The sequence below is a fragment of the Thermobia domestica genome, chromosome 6 (assembly GCF_964235325.1).
Source record: "Thermobia domestica chromosome 6, izTheDome1.hap1.1, whole genome shotgun sequence".
Taxonomy (NCBI): domain Eukaryota; kingdom Metazoa; phylum Arthropoda; class Insecta; order Zygentoma; family Lepismatidae; genus Thermobia; species Thermobia domestica.
The window spans coordinates 261003693-261024216 of NC_137459.1; positions in this window are offsets into that span (position 1 = coordinate 261003693).

A 20524-nucleotide genomic window follows, 5' to 3' on the forward strand; every position below is an offset into this window, starting at 1 on the left:
ACAAGGAAATTTCTAGTAAGTCATTAAGACACTCACACAAGTTGCTTATATTTTCTTATTTATATTTTTTTTATTACTATTTTGTTTATATTTGTTTGTTTTTGTTATATTTGGTCTAGGAATTAATTCGTGCGGTTGGTACGCACACATTGAAGCTGTAGTACAAACACAAAATACATAAATACCTTAAGAAAAATATTGTCCATCGCTAGCCACCACTTTCGCCCATCTGTCAGGCAATGTACGGATTCCGTGGCGAAAGAAGTCCTCATCCTTGGAAGCGATCCAGTCAGAGACCCATGTTTCGATACCTTCTGAAGAAGTAAACCGCTGTCCAATCAAATCGTTGTTCATGCAATCGAACAAGTAGTAGTCCGAAGGAGCAACGTCTGATGAATACGGCGGGTGGGGTAAAACTTCCCATCCGACATTTTCTAAATAGGTTTTGACCGGTTTTGCGACATGTGGGCGAGCGTTATCATGTTGAACAATAAGTTTATCATGTCTGTTCTCCCATTCTGGTCGTGTTCTGGCGAGAGCTTGCTTCAAACGCATTAATTGTCGTCGATAACGTTCTCCATTCATAGTTTCACCCGGTTGCAGCAACTCATAGTACACCACACCTTTCATATCCCACCATATGCACAGCATAACCTTTGCACAGTGAATATCTCGTTTTGGTTGTGATGGACCTGGTTCACCTGGTTTCACCCAGGCCTTTTTTCGTTTAGGGTTCTCGTAATGGATCCACTTCTCATCACCCGTAATAATTCGATGCAGAAACCCCTTCCTGCTCTGTCGTTGAAGCAGCAATTCGCAAATGGTTTTTCGTCTTTCAACGTCTCTGTCTTTCAATTCATGTGGAACCCAATGTGACATCTTTTGAATCATTCCCATGGCTTTCAAGCGTTTGGAGACTGTTGTTTGATCAACGCCTAATGCTGCTGCAAGTTGTTCCTGCGTTTGACACGAATCCTGCTCGAGCAATGCTGTCAATTCTTCGTCTTGAATTTTTTTTGGCTGTCCAGCTCGCTCTTGGTCTGCCAAGCCGAAATCACCACTTCTAAGCCGTGCAAACCACTTCTGACACGTTCGCTCAGCTAGAGCATGGTCACCATACACTCCCACCAAAATACGATGACTTTCAGTCGCACTTTTCTGCATGTTAATGTAATGCAGCAGGACACCCCGCAAAAACACTTTATCAGGCACAAATTGCGCCATGTTCACTTAACTACAAACTGGTGCTGTTGACGCTTTAATCCACTGCCCTATACTACGAACGATACGCGATGACAGGGGTTTGCAACACATGTGTGGATACACGGAACTGTGGGACACTCCGTTCGTTGCACCATCTCTTGTCCACCCGCACGAATTAATTCCTAGACCAAATATTTGAGTATCTTATTTATATTTTTCCATGAAAGGATTTTAACTAGTGGTGGAAGGTTAAGTGGCGCGGTAGGTAAGTTGTTAGCACATTGATCTTCTGTTCGGTAAACCCGGGTTCGAATCTCGGCGAGGCTGAAATGTTTTCAAGTGTTCCTGTTTCAATTTCAATTTCAATTTCAATTTCAATTTATACTCAGTGTGATAAGCAAGATCTCCTCTTCCCTACAAAGAAAAAGATGTTGGAATGAGAAGAATTGGAGAACATTTTTCAATGGAGGCAATCATTTGCAAAGTTTTTCCAGTAGTTGTTCTAGATCTGACATTTCCAGCTACATTCAAGCATTTTCTGATTCACATGTGATCAGTGTATTTATTTCTTTGAATATATAGTATATAATGAAAAAAATACATTATATACACAGCAGTATTGAGATTAACATATGATGTTCATTGGACAACACGCTCTGAACCCGAGAGATTGATCTCAGAACGGAGAATGTTTCGTGCGTCATCTACTCACAATTTTACTTGCATAAAGACTTGACTAAGTGCTACCAACTGCTGTCAGTGCCGAGAAAAGTTACGTGTATGTTGGGTTGCATATCTCTAGGCGTTCTCACAAATGTAAAAGACATGGACCCCAAGTAATGGAATTAGAGCGCTTAGGGAAGGAATTACTTTTGTGGCTGGCTGTACATCATAGCAATATATATATATATATATATATATATATATATATATATATATATATATAAAGAACGAAAATCAGGGAATTCACTTTTATTCAGAAAATTAATGAATACTGACGTAACGTTCGGCAACATTAAAAAAAAATGAAGTGCAACTGTTGATCTATCCTTTTCCATACAAGGTATCATACGATCGCATAAATTACAAAACACTGATCTCTAAATCACGATCTTCAGGCTATGGATTACATGTATCAGTAGCGTACATAAAAGGCTGAATCAATTTTACCCGCTCCTCTTGAACAAAATATAAACGAGAAATAAGCATTTATCATACTAAGAAGGAACGGACATGAACGTGTCAGCCGGGCATCCGAATCAAAAATAGACCATTCGATAGAAATAATGAAGATATGTTCATGCACGAAAAACAAGTGCCATGGACAACGGAGTAAGTCCCTTGGTTCCATTAACCCGGTTAATATAAAGAAAATATTAGACTCGTAGTGAAATAGCTATTGCTTCAACACTGTTCGTTGTAAAGTCATGGTTTATAGTTCATTCTCCTCAACGTGAAACAAGCTTTCTAGCTGTGCTATGTATTGAGGCCCATAACGTACTTTAACTGGGAAATTTGAGACAATGTCGGAAAAATTCCCTTCAGAAATTCCTCCCATCAAATTTTGACCCCTCTGGAGTGGGCACGGATAAAAGAACACAATCCAAATTTATCTTGAAAGATGCTGTAGGGAATAAGAAATAACTGTACCAAGTTTGGTATTGATAGATGGAATAAATATTAGGAAAAAAAGCTTGAATACAAATACACGCTTTCCCCTCATACTTTATCTGTCAATCAATACAAAATTTGGTACACGCATTTCTCATCCCCTATAGTATTTTTCGAGATACATTTGGATTATGTACTTTTACCCAGAGCCACTCCAGAGGAGGCCATATTTGACGGGATGGATTTCTGGAGGGAAGTTTCCCGGCACTCTCTTAATTTTCCCTGTTCAAGTACGTTATGGGACCAAACGCATAAAATCTCTGAAAAGCTTGTCTCATGGTGAAGAGAATGAACTACAGTATAAATCATTACTTTACAATGAACAGTGTTGATGCAATAGCTATTTTACTGCTAGTCTACGATTTTCTTTATCATAACAGGGTTAATGGGCCCCAGGGACTTACTTCGATGTCCATAACACCTTTTTTTTGTGTGCATGAACATATTTTTGTTATGTTTATCGAATCGATTAGGTTTGATTCGGATGTTCGGATGACACATCCATGTCCGTTCCTTGTAAGATATGCAAAAAGGATGCATGTCCTGAAAAAAATGTGAGTTTGGTGGCTTGAAATCCTCCTTGATGAATTTCTTTGTACGCTACTGGCTTGCGTAATATTTGATTATTTTTATGGTACATACATTTCAATAGCTTATGAAAGAGTAATCGTGTGGAGTAGGCTAAAGGAACGATGAGGTCATAAACCCTCCAAATCTATCAATATACACATTGTTTCATGCAATTATGATCTGATTAAGACCATCAGAAGCCTTTAAGCACTTAAAGATGTTGCTGCTTAAATATATATGCAATTCAAAATACAAACAATAATATGCAATATGACCTGATTTTGAGTTTAGCATCCCTTTCAGACGCGAGGCTATATGAGACGCGGGTATACAGCTTAAACTGAAATCCAAACCACATGATCTCCCGCCGGAAATTGTTTCCAAGTTTCGGGTTATGGCACCAGATTTTATGGTCTCCCGATAGCGCCTGAATTTCACTTTAAAAATGAAAAAAAAAGAAGCTTTTCATATCAACTGCATGATTTTGCAATCGTTACTCAAACTATTTGGTTCAGTCTATCGCACGTCTCAGTGAATTCTCTTGAGAGAAGTCCCATTGTTAAAAATAAATTTTATCACTTCAAACCAAAGGAAGAAAACTTACCTCGCGTACTAATTCTATAAATTAGGTAACATTGTTTTCCTTAGTTTCAAGCCATAAAGCTTAATTTCTACCGATGTGACTTGAACCGAGAACAGCCACCGAGATATCTATTTTATGTGGCTATTATCCTGGAAGTTTGTTATTTTTTTTTAATTCTAGATTTTTGATTTGGTCCTTGTATCTTATATGAAACACCGAAACTTTCGTGGCAAGTAGCATGTGGTAAAACAAGATTGCTATGTTTGTCTTTGTAAAAATGACTTTAAACTAAATATACAACAGACTTGATGGCACATTAATCTACTTGTTCTTGGTTTTCAAATGTGCGAACTGTCTTTATAATTTACGAAGTTTGCTCTCTTGTCCAACAGTCGGACAGTTGAAACAAGCACAATATGCCACCACTTATTCTTGATAATGACCTGCTTTCCTACCGTCCGTGCAAATGATGGAACGAGTATATATGGTTCTAAATGTGCGGCGTAGGTGTTATTTTACACTTTGATGAATTTCGCTCTGAAGAGTGTGATGTGAAGAGGCCAATTGTTTGCAGTGCATTTCTACACTTATTCAAATGCCTGAGGACACAAACTTATATTTTAAATGTGCTATACCAGTTTCTATAAGTGAAAAGACATTAGACCATGAAAAAAAAAGTTTAAACCTAGGAAAAGAGGTTTGACATCAATAGTAACTAAACTAATCTCGGTTTAAACAACTGAACATAAACTTTCTTCCAGTTTTTACCTTTACGAAATAGGTATAATGAATGACTTTACACTCTAGAAATAAAAACAAGGGTGGTGTAAAAAATCCTGTCAAACACTTTTGTGTTTTTGTGCTAATTTATGCATGCATTGCTTATTTTCTTACGTTATGACCACCTCAATCCTGAAAAAAGTTACTTTTGGGAAATACATATTGGCGTCTCTGGCGTGCCAAAGTTGAGTGGGAGTACTGCAACAAAGATTTTTTTTTTATAAACTCCAACTTAATTTTCGTCAAAAATCGAGAGGTAAATGGAAACCTACTTGAATTAAGAGGTAGTGGGTTCCGGTTTCTTCCTCTATCAGTACAATTAAATATGAGTGAGATCACAAAAACTAAACAATCGATTGCTGAATATTGTCCTACCATCCCGCGTTACTTTCGCACGATTACTCCTGGAATCTGATCATCGCCAAGAAATGTCTTTCGTGGTATCTAGAGAGACTGCAGTGACAAGATGAATGGAGGGTAGTGGTACTTAGCGAAGAGAGCAGACGCAGAGATGGTTCTGAGCGTATAGTAAACCTACAAATGAGAGTGAAAAGTCAACATTTCTCATTCGTCATATAGGACTCTCTCTGCTTTTCATTCAGAGTAGTATGACTAGCACGTTGTGCATTCATGATATTAATTCTGTCCTCCGACCTCATCTGTACAGCACATCGCATGTCTCCATACCGCTCGGTGAGCCCAGTATACTTTGTTTGGTATACGCTTTGTACTCTAGCCTGGCAGGTCTCCATACCACAACCTCATTGCTTACATGTGAAGTATGGTGGGACGACACTGACCAGAGTCGGCCTTAAGCCGATTTGACATATTGCTCCCAATCGGACCCCGCCCTAGTGCCGTCTACTCCACTCTCCAGTCTAATCTATTCTCCAGTGCCGTTTTAACGGTTCGAGAGCGAACAAGAGTGTTGTGGTCTCTATGACTAAATTTTGGTCCTAATACACGTAATTAATACATGCCATTCTGCTCGCGGGGCCCCCATTGCTTGCGGGGTCCCCGGCCAAGTGGCTATGGTACCGTCAAGATGGTTCTGCTGCTCTTGGTTGTCAAGTACACACAACAACATATTGCAGTACAGACACATCCATGGACTCTACAAGGTAGGATATGGCCTTTCTCTAACAAGTAAATGAATAGTTTCTATTAAGTTTCTGGGCATAAGTAAATATTTTCTGAATTTAATGCTGCAGTACTTTCTTTCTTTCTTTTTCTTTTATTTCTTTTTTTTACGTTTACAACATCTGTTGTAAAATATATATTATGTCCAGGGAGTATTCTGCACACCCCAACACTCTCTAAAAATTTCCTTACACACGCATCCCTGGGTGTAAAAATATTGTTTTATTTGTGTAAAAATGTATACCGTCTTTCTAGGTGCATGCCCTCTTTTATCTTGAACACCCCACTACGTATAAGTTCCTGGCGTTCTTACTGATTGTGTCATGCTGCGAAAAATCCCGTGGATGCATTTCTTTTTTTTTTTAATCAAGTCAGGAAAAACGAATGTATGCTAGTGCGTTCTGAATAGGTGGCTGCTTATACAGGTTTAACTCGTTTAATCCAATGGAAATTATGTCTTCCATCTTCCATCAGTTTCTTAAGGTTTGTGACCGTCTGATCACCATTTCATTTTGTCTGCATTCGATAATGACTTCAAGTTGATTATACCTTTCATAAGTAGCTACCTACGATGTTCTCACTAGCGTATATTATGTTTTCCTGACTTGAATTATTTTCAAAAGGTACAGTTGTTAAGAAACCTTTGAACCAACGAATTCATAAGAATGTGCATTTCGTTATGCCTTACAAATATAAACTTGTGGAAACATAGACTACACCATTGTGTTTCTCGTAAAATGCTAGCCCAATTTAATATATTGCATGACCCCCTTCATATTTAAAAAGTCGAGCGAGATACAACGCCGACCATGATAAGCATACCCTCAGATAAATGACTACTTCCTCCTGGTGTGGGTTATTTTTTTGTTGTTGTTGTTGTTGTTTTTCATCCCATTACACGTTTTTCAAATAAAACTAAATTTTCAAACCAGAAACACATTGTTATGGGTTATTCTGATCAATCAGATTTTTTGATACTGCGGCCGTCTCTATGCCTAATTTAGTCAAGAAATTAAATTTCGACATCGATAGGTTTATTTCTAAAAGAAGAAAATTATGAAATACTGGTACAGAAAATTCTTGAAAAAATGCGAGGTACAAGAGCTATATATGTATTTTAAAATTCATTCACTGTCTGCATTTCCATTTGAATTATTACTCTGAAAAATTAGCTGCTGTAAGCAATGAAGAGGGTGAGCGTTTTCACCAGAGCATTTTGCAGATGGAAAAGCGTTACAAAGGGAAATGGTACCCGTCCATGATGAGGTACTACTGTGGAGTCCTTTTCAGGGGGAACTAACAACATAGAAACGGAGAAATGTTTCGATACTGTCTTTGCCGTTAATTATTTTTCTTAACACGTTCACTGCCACGTGTATACTTAAGTATACACACGGCGTAGGTAAGTACAGGCCACGTGTATACTTAAGTATACACACACTAGGTTTCCTTCTTGGTCATGTGTGTTCTTAACTATTGACCATCCTACTTTGCCCTCAGGAGAGATATCACATGTGACCTGAGTGTCTTTTATTTTGCTGTCAGTTTATGGAATTTGTTTTCTGGGGAAGAGGGATCAAGTTTTGAATCCCGTACAGAATTTTCTTTTATATTGAAACCTGCTGTTGGTACAATATCTATATGTATCATTTAAAAACAAAAAACAGCAAGCAAAACTAACTTATAGATATGTGGGTATGCTGTTTTCCTTTTACGTTTTGTTCTAACAATGTATATAATGTAATGTATTTTTGCACTACAGTACATAAAACATTATTTCCTAAATTGTAATACATGGAGAAAACGCACATAAATCTGATAAATGTCAAACAATTAAAGCTTTCCTGAATTGTAATTAGAAAGAAATATGAATTAGTGATTTCCTTCTCATATCTAATATCTGATATGATCACTAATCACTAATATCTAGTATGATTTCCTTCTAATATCTAATTCCTGTTATTAGAAGGAAATATGACAAGTCTAATGAATCTCATTGAAGCAGTCTCTACACATATATGGAATTTAGGGCGGGTGTCACAATAGGTCACAACTTGAGGTGCACGCTTCAGTTTCCCATTTATTAGCTGACCACTTCTTCCATACTTTTTAAACACAAAACACATCGCCCCTTTTTGGATTTTCCCCAGAACTTTCTGTCAACCAAATAGTGAAAGTTCTCCTTTCTTGCCGTTGGGGTTGTTTCTTGAGGTAGGGGTTGGTTGCTTGGGGTTGCCAACGACAGGATAACTTCTTCTCTAAAGTCTTTTATACTAAGAGATTTCTCTGGAATAATTGGCGAAGGTGTCAAAATGAGCAAGTGGAAAGACATGAGGGAAGTATTGATGCCTTCACCAAAGCACTGCACAACTGTCTGCATCCAAACAAACAGGAGAGGTGAAGGTAAAGCAAAAGCTCAATACATTGTCGACTAAATTATAGGAAAGTCTTCAATGGATATATATATATATAATCAAATGGCCTTGCATGATACGTTTTCTGGGGCTGTAGCAAGTGACAGAAAAATCATTATTGAATTACTGTGGAAAACAAGATTTGTAATATTCCTTTTAACAATATACTATGCCAGCAATAAAAAGATAGTATAAAAAGCAACCTACCCATGAAAAATATATTATACATTGTATCATGCTAAAGACACAATAAAAACGTTGAATAAGAGTGAAAAACAATATATTATCCGTGTATACTTTAGTATACACGTGGCTTGGAAAGGACTATGAACCGTCCCAGGCCATGTGTATACTAAAGTATACACGGCTGAAAACATCTCAAAACATCAAAAACAACACTGAAACCATTAAAAACTGAAAAATCAAATTAAAAATGTCACAAAAGTTAAAAAGTAAAAAAAAAATGAACGTTTGGCCTGAACCCACCCATAATCCGAAATTACGTTCGGCAGTCAACGTGTTAATCAAGCATATAAGTAAACATGCAGGGTGTTCCGGGGATAAACTGACCAACTTATCAAGTATGTTCAGGATCTCAATACAAGAAAAATGTTTTTCTACGACTGGTCTTAAACGGTTAATTACGGAGGGAGAGCTAATTAAAAGTAATTATTGGAATTGGTAATTCATCTTACCCTTTGATTATCTCTATCTCCGTAATTAAGCGTTTTCGATCAAAGTTGCAGATTTTTTTTCTTGTATTCAGGTTCTGAACATATATGCAAAGCTTGTTGACTTTTTCCGGAACACCATGTAGGCTTTATGAATACGTAATAACGACGTACACATAGGCCTAAATTTGCAAATGGTGTGGTTGCATTGTTTAGTATCACATGCATGTATTTCTTTCATTAAAACTTATAATTTATCTTCATAAACAGCTTTTGTTTGATATCCCAAATTAGATTTACTCCTGTCATTAGTTAATCATCATCATTATCATAGTAGAAAATCTGAAGGTGATCGTGCTACGAAAAAAAAAAAAAAACTGGCTGCATTTTCGTTTTTAGGACGTTTGATTTAGTCTATTAACTTGCATATGTTATTTAAGTGCACATTTTTATTGCCATCCATTCTGACTGTAAAATCTCCATTAAACTTTTGAAATGAAATGAAAGTGATATTTTTTTTATTTTAAATTCCGATGATTTGTTCTTAGGAGGTGGATAACTAATGAAAGGGAGTAATTATGAAATTATTTTTTTGCGCTCTTTCACCGGGAATCGGGCTCGAGACTACGTACACCACAGACGCACAGGCTAACCACTAGACCAGCAGGAAGAGCGATATATATATAGTAAGGTTGGGTCATTCCGGACAGTCGCTGAATCCGGACATCCTAAGCTTACGCTAATACTGTTCTTCACATGTCTAATGTGGAGACGTCTTGTGATGCCTATTTGAAGCACTGTACCTTCTCACAGTTCAGTGCTGAGTGCGAAGTGCAAAGAATGTTATACGTAGTTTCGACGGTGGGGGAAAGAAGAACAAAGAAGAAAATTCATGCACGTTTTTTGACCTGATGTAACTTTTTTAGTGGAACATAAAATGTTACACAGAAGTGGATACCAGCAAATTGTTAAGTAAGACATATATCGAAGCGAAGACTACTTTACTCGTTGCATATTGGTAGAATGCTATTACTTTGCGAGTGCTTGCTCAACGCGTGTACAAGTTTACAGTGCTCAAAACGGGCTAATCCGGACGTTTAGGGAAGGGTGAATTCGGACATGTTTATTACGTTAAGCTGAATCCGGACAATGTGATTAATGAACTAAGATGATTCAAAACACTCTTTCCTCTCTCGCTTTTCACATTTATGAGTGTGAAATAGTACGTGAGGTATATTGCTTATATCTAGTGTCTATTAATTTTTGCCATAAATGGACTCCGAGGAATCACCAGAAAAAGCTATAAAATTATCTTAGGATCTACAAACACAACTAAATTATAAAATTCTAATCATAAGGTTCTCAAAAATTCTACACTGCTGAATAGTTACATCATCTAGTATATTCCCATTTGATCCGCAACTAGTTCGGGAACATGAATTTCTTTTGTCGAATGAACATGAACCGCCAGTAACTGGAAACAATTCCTCTTCTGTTTCATTAGACTCATTGTCAAACACCTCTCAATAGCCTTCAGAGTCCTCAGTTAAACAGTTCATATCTTTTCTTGCTGTTGCTTCTTCAAAATCCACATCCCAAAGGCCAGGTGTTGCAAAAGATTAAGTGCCACGAATTGCAGTTTCTTTGTTTCAAACTGTCTCCTCCAACACAATCGAAGATATGAATGAAACAGCTGTGGATTTTGTGGGAAGAATTATTATGCACCATCATCAAGCAAATACGATTCCTGGGTGTCCTGCACTGTGTGTAAGACGTGATTTCAAGAAAGATGTGTGGGATGTGATAAGGAAATGTATTTTATCTGTGTATGATGTGTCTGAATTATGACTAATGTCTTACGAAACTGGCATACGTCATTAACGCAAATAAATAAATAAATAAACGCTAGTCTCAGTGCACACATATTATACATTTTACTAATATTATAGTTGCTACTAGCAAAAAATAGTAGTACAATGTACCTCTAATGGAAACAAACGTGATTACTATGTTTAATGATTGAACACTATAGTGATAGTTACACTACTGTGCATTTAAATTACAATTTCAACAGTAATTAGTATATAAATTACTGTTAGTAATTTGCATGTATTTACCAGGTTTTGTATCTATATTCTGTACTTATCATGTTAGAATGTTAGTGTAGCAAGATAGTAAGCTATAATATACCTATCATGAATATATATCTTCATTCAAAGTTCAGTGTCTGGAATCGCCAATCTACTGTCCGGATTCACCCAAACTTACCCTATATATGTATATATATATATATATATATATATATATATATATATATATATATATATATATATATATATATATATATATATATATATATCGGGCCCCGCACTATCTAAGGCCGGCCCTGACCTTGACCACCGTCGGCCCAGACAACGATGGTCTCCCAGACAGACACAGTCTAAACATTTGACCGGCTACATGTCCGAACAGTCAAGTGGGGTTCGGGTAGTTACATGCTATATTAAGATAAGTAGGCATAATGTATGTTTTGTAGCATGTTTAGGATGTACCTTGGATGATATGTTGGGAATAGTACTACCTACCATAACCTTCTTCTAGTGTACTTTGGACCAGACTCGTTAATTCCTTTTGTGTGTTCATAAATACATTCGTGCCAGTGTAGTTTTATAGTCATTATATATTTTGCTTGACTTTTTTACTTAATGAAATCTTAACTCTCTATAAGAAGTATATGACGACTCTCTCATTTGAACAAAAGTTCCGAATATTTGCTTTTTTTACTTGTTTTCTACATTGTTAATAAAGACAATAGGCATGTGATCTATCTAACTTGTCCTTTAGTATAACGATTTCTTTCCGTTATCTTCTACTTCATTTTCCTTTTTAATCCCCAAAATATACAGCTTTTTCTTCCTCACATACATCTGATAATACTCTCCCCATCTGTCTCAAACTGTATTTCTCTCTGAAGACTATTTCCCACTCTTAATTTCCACATTGGCATAGTAGTTTTCCTTTGCTATATTTATATTTCCATTCAATTTACTTCCATATGCATTATTGAAATTTTTCTATCCTTTAAAATTTCATTTGTCACCTATACGTGTATTGCGTATTTCTGTATCTTTCTCAGCTTCCTCTCTTAATTCACAATTCAATTTTCTATATATTATCATACATTCTTTATTGCAAACTCGTACGCATACTTTTTAGTTGTACTACCTTTGTGATACAATATATTTACTCACAAAGTTTGAAGTGCTCAGCTACTAGTTAGTTCCTATGCCTATTTCACTAAATTTATTTATTTTTATTCGAAATTTCAAACAAATCTGTTTTTACCTCCCATCTTTAAACTTTCCAGTACCTAATTTGGTGTTTCTTATTTCATTTCATTGGCTATACTTTTCAGTAGGATTTAACTTTAATCACCACAACATGGTCCGGCCACTTTTACAATCTTTTCTTGATCATGCCATTGCCATTTATTACAATTGTCTACTATACTAACAGGTCACTTGCCACACTTTTTGAAGTTTCTAAACATAAATGTAATGTCTTGACATAGTAAATATATGGTTTAATACTACCCATTAATTGCAGTCTTTCTTTCCTCTCTCTTGCTTTACTTTTGCCATATCATGGCACTAAGAAGTCAAGTTTCGAATAAGTAGGAACAGAGCGTAGGCCTACTAATACTACTTAATAGCAAACGTAAAAACTCACTTGTTCTTTCTAACTCTTTGCATCTTTCACATATATACTTTCAGCTTGCATCAATTTGCTGCGTATACTTAATATTGAAGGGGATACGTCCCCCCTCTTCTTCCGCCAGAGACGCCCGGATATATATTCGAAGTAGCTCAAGTGGTAGAGCGTTGGCTTCACATTCGGAAGGTCGCGGGTTCGATTCCCGCTGCCGACCATCCTGATTGGGGTTTTCCAGGGTTTCCCTCAATCCTACCAGGCAAATGCCGGGATGGTACCTACTAAAACAGGCCCTGGCCGATACCTTCCCAAATCCTTTCCATTGTTGTTGTTGTTGTTATTGTTAGATATCCAGTGTAAAATGGCCTCAGAGCTGTATCTGGTAATTGTTAAATAAATAAATAAAAATAAACAGTTTCGCCAACTATCTACTTTGACTTCATCAGAAACTGTATTGATCTTGTAAGAATGTTTGTCAAAATTTGTTCGTAAGAATTTAGAGTATGTGTTTCTACTGTTTACAATGTATAGTTCTTACACTAACTTAGTATGATATGGTTTGTAAGCTTCAAACATATTTAGAATTATTCAGAAACAAAATTTTTACTCTACTCAATGTACTTATTTTTGTGCCTCGTAGTCAATGAAGTAGCTTATTAAAATTACATTGAAAATGTTCAACTGATAGCTTCTAGTTAGAACTTCAATAATAATAATAATAATAATAATAATAATAATAATAATAATAATAATAATAATAATAATAATAATAATAATAATAATAATAATAATAATAATGATGATGAAAATAATAATAATAATAATAATAATAATAATAATGAAAATAATAAAAATAATAATGAAAATAATAATAATAATAATAATAATAATAATAATAATAATAATAATAATAATAATAATAATAATAATAATAATAATAATAATAATAAAGCACTCAATTTGCTTTAGAGGACGTGTTTCAGGGATTTAAGCGTTAGTTTTGCAAACAAATACAATTTATTAATTCGTGGAGATGAAAAAAGAAATGTAAAATAATATAACAAAATGTATGACTCATCTTAAGTATTTATCAGTCAGTGGTTAAGTAATTTATTAGAAATTTAGAAATATATATCTATTAATCCTTAATATCATTGTCATGACCGATCAATTAGTTTTATTCGTCCTATTTTAGCTTTTGTAATTCATTTCACCTTTCCTCCAATAAATTAACTGATTCTCAAAAATAATTTGTAATTAAATAACATTGTAGCCAATGAAACCCGAAGATTAAATAAGGCATTCATGGGCCAATGTGCACATCCCGCCCAACATACTTTTCTATTACAGAACTGTCAACTGATTTTTGGCCCACCCTGTACAATTAAGTTTGATGTAGAAAGTTGCTATTTCCACATTTAATAAACTTATTCTGTGGAATTTGGGCAAAACCAACGTTATTTTACATTATTTAGGTAAAATATCAAAAACAAATACACAAAAAAAAATCTCTCTCTCTCTCTCTCTCTCTCTCTCTCTCTCTCTCTCTCTCTCTCTCTCTCTCTCTCTCTCTCTCTCTCTCTCTCTCTCTTACAGTAGCTACTGTTCAATGCAACTAGAACTGGTCAATGACTGTTTCCCTGCACACTAGTTCATGGGCTGTGTTAAGGATGAAAATGGTTGTATTTACGTATGCGCTTTAGTAGGTACTTCCACTTTTAGTGTATTGAATTGTATGTAAACACCGAGAGTATATATAGTATCTCCCAAGCGACTGTTGACTACATATTAACACGCTAATGGAACAGCATGACAAATGAGGACATATAACCTCAGGGAATGGCTAGAACGAAGTGTCCCTCCAGTACAAGGCGACAAAAGTGCTCTTACTCTACTCCCAAAGATCGTTTCAAACAATCAATGTTCAATGTATTCATATTGAAGAAAATAAAAACTCGTTGTCTGTATTTACACAACCATATATTTACTTTCGGGTGGTTCACAAATGCCATTGTTCATTTCCAGTTATAGTTTTTGTTTGCTTATCTGCTTATTCTTGGATCCTATAGCTAAGCCAACTTTCGTGGTAAACGACCAAGATGGAATCTATATATAATGTGGAAGGAAACAAGACCAAAATATTCGGGAGGTGATTCTACAGCTAAAAACAAAGTAAAAGGTTCGAATAAACATAGGTCCAATGCGGCGATGTTTTCACCGGCCTCCTTCTAAGTGCGATATCTGCCGAACAAATAGGGATATTGACGTTGGGTCAAAAGAAGGTAAAGAAAGTCAAACCCTACCAAAATGATGTCGTTATAGGAAACAATTTTCGGGAGTGATACCATCCCTCTTGCGTTTCCGGCGGTCCAACAAACCTCCTCGTTCGTGGTTGTATTCCGTCGTATACATTGTTCTCCAACGCTGCATGTTCTTGATTTGCATGTTCCAATCGATCATTCTGTACGTACGATAAACATAACCACGTCATTTTATTTTGCATGTGTTACTCATTTTCACGTCCCCTACTATATCACATTTAGTGAATCCCCTTCTAACTTTGGAAAGTTACCTTGTGCAGTTAGCTCTGCTCCTTTCCGTTTGAACCATCATTTTGGTTATGATATAACTTTACATTCTTTTCACCCGACGTCAATATATCTATTTGTTCGGCAGATATAGCACTTAGAAGAAGGAGGCCGGGGAAATTTCGCACGACTGCTGCTTGAAAATGCCGCCATGTTGGACCTATATTTGTTTGAAGTTTTTTTTTTCTTTGCTTTTAGCTGAATAATCATCTCCCGAAGTTTCTCGGTCTTGTTCCGTTCCACTCTGCATATACATACAGGGTGGACAATTTATATTGACCATAAACTATAACGGAGTAACCAAAAGGGGGAGGAAATAAAAACTTTGTACCAAACAACTATAAGGAGGGTGACATCTTTGCATGTATTAAACAGAAGCATACAATAAACAGTGTTGTCATCCATATATTTCAAATAGCACCACGCCAGGCTATTACATATTTCAAACCAACATGTCAAATGCAAACATAAAATACCGCATTTGTTGTGCAGTGTACCAATCTAAGGATGTTCTAGTGTCACAAACATCCAAAGTTTGGAAGCCTCTAACACACATACAGCACAACGGTGATGAAAAAGAAAATACACATCAAAAGTACTTTAACGTTGGATACGGTGGTTATGGTATGATTTGTTTCGAATGAAAAGGAACGAAGTTACGAGGGCTTGAAAATTTCCTTTTTAAATGGTTTATTACGAAAATATGCTTACATGAGTATCACATCTAGTTACTTGTGTGGTGTGTAATGGGTGGGTAAATTATTTTGCTGTTTAGAGCACTTCGATATCTTAAACCGTTCCGGAGATATGATAAGCATGGCTGAAGTTTGCAACACTATTTAAATCTTGCAATTCCTAGAACTTGTAATTACATGTACTGAAAGCTATTGCTATAATGCTGTAAAAGAGAAGGAATCATATGAAATGTTTTCCACAAATACGCCATTTTCAGCAGTATTGCGAACTATAACAATATTTATCATATCTCCGGAAAGGCTCGAGATACAAAAGTGCAGTAAACGGCAAAAAAAAGTGCATTAATTGCAAACTATACTAGTAACTAGACATGATACTTACCTGAGCATTTTTTTTAATAAATCGTTTAAAAAATCAAATTTTGAAGTCCTACTTTCGATTTACATTATTCTGTTCATCTCTGTATCCTGTATACTTGGTAGATGCTTCCAAACTAGATATTTGTGATATTATGACAGCCTTAGTTTGCAACACTGAATTATAAAATTGGTACCTTGAGTTTTCATTGGCATGTTGATTATTTGAAAAACATAACTTTATATTGAGTTAGCAACATTGTTTATTGGGTGTTTCTGTTTAATATATGAAAAGATGTCACCCTCTTTATACAAATAGTTGTTTGGTGCAAACTTTCACTTTCCTCCCTCTTTTGGATACTCCGTTATAGCTTATGATCAAGATAAATTGTCTAGTCTCTCTCTCTCTCTCTCTCTCTCTCTCTCTCTCTCTATATATATATATATATATATATATATATATATATACAGGGTGCGGCACGTAAAACCGTCCCGTAAAGTGAACACATAAAATGAAATGTAATGTATTGAATATGATTAACTACAACACATAAATGAAATGTCATGTATTGAATATGACTACTCACCTTCACAGCAGCCTTCACAGCAGGTGCTGAAAGCGTCCTCCGCCCACTTCAACACACATATGAGCACGATTGAGGAGATTCATATATACCCTTGTCAGTTCTTGTGTTGTAATGCTATTGGTGACATCCTGGATCCTGGTCTTGAGTTCTTCAATTGTGTGTGGATATGTTTCGTATACTCTTCCCTTTAACAGTCCCCATAAGTAAAAGCCACACATGGACAACTTTGGTGACCGAGGAGGCCACAAGCCTTTGCTGATTGTCCTCTCTGGTGTAAACATCTCATGCACAAGGGACAATGATGCAGCTGATGTGACATCGACAAGTTTCGACAAGTTTCACTGGCTGCGGCTGCACGTGACTGCTGCAGGTCACGTGAGTCGACCCGACCTCGACACGCCATCTCTTGGTAGGAAGGTAGATTATTTAAGTGTTGCCAAAAACACAATATACCAGAATATTACGACGGACCGGTTTCACGTGCCGCACCCTGTATATATATATATATATATATATATATATATATATATATATATATATATATATATATATATATATATGTGTGTGTGTGTGTGTGTGTATGTATGTATATATATATATAGTGTCAAAAATTGTACTCACTGTTTGTAATTTTTATTTTTTTTATTTTTATTATTGTAATGTTGATATTTAAACAAACAAACAAACAAAAAAATACTTCCACTTACTAATCTAATGCATAATATCGTGCAAAGTTTTATTTTTGTCGTGGTAGGCGAAGCTGGCAATTTATACTGTACGAACCAGTACAGCAGAAGACAGTGTCAAGTAGAGTGGGCGAGGTTACTGCGGTTCAAAAGGTGCACTCACTTTGATAGTCCCATCGTGACAAATATGTCTTGATGTGACAAGTTTTGTAGTTTTGTTACTCAGAGAGGGTTATGTTATGTGTTCGAATGACCACCAGCATATTATCTATAACGACTCTGGCCTCGAACTGCACACCGAGTGTAGAGTTTTATTGAGGTACAACTTGACATCTCGATAGTAGTTAGGTGGGGACCCGTCTTGTTGCACGTAAAAAAAGTTCACCACGATACAGGTTTCTGATGACAGGCAATCCTTGTCTGAAACATATCAAGATGCGCCTCACCAGTTACAGTATCTTCGAGGAAGAAAGGGTCAATCACACAACGCACAGACAAACTACATTACACAGCAACTCACGGTAGATTCACTATATTGTCCACATGAACGTGAAAATCTTCACGAGCCCAGTAGACACAAGATTTTCATCACTCAGATTAGCACTAGCATTCAAATATGCAAATTAAAAGAAAATCGTCGTTAAAATGCGCGGAAGAAAACAGCTGCACTTAAATTACTGCAACAAATGTGCACGTCATTTTCAAGTAGCTAAAACGATTTTTCAGTTAACTACCACAAAAGCGGCAATCTTCTTGGCAGCATTAAGGTATACATTAGAAATACAGGAGCACTTCTGTCCTTGACTAGTTCGCAATAGAAAATTATTTTGAATTCTGATTTTGAGCAATGCGTGTTGTGATGTAGTTTGCGACCATATATATTCACGTATAAGCATGAAAGAAAACATCGTAGCACGTGCTGTTCCGAACACAGGGCAGTGGCCTACTTAAAAGTTTGTGGGCCCTCTCGCAGAAAGCGTGGAGTGGGATCCCTTCTCTATGTCCCACTTCATGATTTGGGGTCCCTCTGATGGCTTGGGCCCCAGCACAATCCGGGGTGTGCTGGGCCCTTATTTACGCCCCTGCACGAGGGACTGTAATGATGGTGGTCTCCACACTTACCACTTTCTGTAGAAGCATTCTGCGTCCAGTATTGTCAAGGATTATATTTTGCCTACCTTGCACCCACTTTGAAATCAAATCATATATGAAAACTTTGTTGGGACCATGTCTGGGAATTATACCCTGTAAAGAATCACTTGCACATCATTTGCCCATTATTCATTTTTGATTGCATACCTATGTCTTATTTTACTTTGATATGAACCGTCACTCCATGGTTTCTCGAATTCGAAATAGTGAGTATTGCGATTTAGGTTTTTATTTATTTTTTATATTTTTATATTTTTATCTTTCTTTAATTTTTTTAACAATTTTGTGCAACCTGTAACTGTGCTTTTTTGCTCACAAGTCCATATGAACTTTTTTTCTCTTATTTCGATGTGAGGAATCATCTCATACAGTTTGTTAGTGTAGCTCGCTAACACCATGCATATAAAAAAATCTATGCATGCGTGCGTGTCTATGTATACATACAGTATGTATGTTTGAGCATGGCTTTCAAATCTCTTGAGCAATTTCAACCAAACTTAGTTGACACGTTACTTACAATCTGGGAAAGAATACTGTATACCTATCAAAGTTCAGAACAGAATGGGAGGGAATAACATAGAAGTGATCGAAAATGGCTGATATTAGTGTTAAATCCATAGGGATCACGAAGCTGTTTGGTGACTGTTCTGGCGACGTTTAAAAACAAGTTTAGGCAAGAAGCACGACAGCTTCCCTGGGAATTAGCAAACCATCGCTGAAGGCGTTGCTCTTTGCTAATTATTAATTTCACTCAGATTGAAAGGACAATGTCAGAGGCGTTACTCTTCAATATTTAATTATTTCATTCAAATATAGACATTGACCATTCTTAATGTATTTCACTAATTTGTTTGCCCATTATTTTCCGATTTTATTTTTCCGGTGATTGGTACGGGGTCAAGACCTATTCATAGAAGCAGAATATACATATCCAGGACGACGGATAATATTCTCTAGCCCATAATTTTCTGGACCGGTGAGATGAATAATGACACTCCCGACACAGTGCAAGTCCAAATTTTGCCCCAATGATCATTACAAAGTGAGAGTGTGAGAAACGAAAGAAAAAAAAAGATATCAGTGTCGAATTCATAGTCTTCTGGGTCGCTGAGAAGAATAATAACACTCCCTTTAAGTCCAACTCAAGCCCCCAATCATGTGGTTCGGACTCCACGTTAATCAGTAGGTCCACGTCTCACATAGCCTCGCTGCTGAAAGGGACGCTAAACTGAAATTCAACTCAATTCAACGCAAGTCCCCAACATTGTCGGGGTTTGGGCTGAAAATAGAATGTCTTAAATTAACGATGATAGTGTCCAATTCATAGTTTACACGGTCGCTGAACTGAATGACTTACGCCTGATGCCGTTCAAGTTCAACTGAAGGGTAAGGGGAAAAAAACAAGGAATGTCCAGGTATGTGCTTTATCGGGTGTTTTGTCCTATCTGTTGGTGACTCTTGGTACTATTTGACTGTATATGCCATGAATGCGTAGATGGAGAAATGTCCATGTAAAAATGGGCAAAAATTTAACTAACCCTATTCTTTTTACGCGGTTTTCAATATTAAAACACCGTTTTCTCGAAAATGCAGTTTTGTGGCATTATTTCTTTTTTCCCCTTACCCTTCAACTGCAGTATCTATCGTCATCACTGGAGGCTGAAAAATAGCATTTCCCAAATTGCCTACATTAGAATCAAATCCATAAACTTAGGG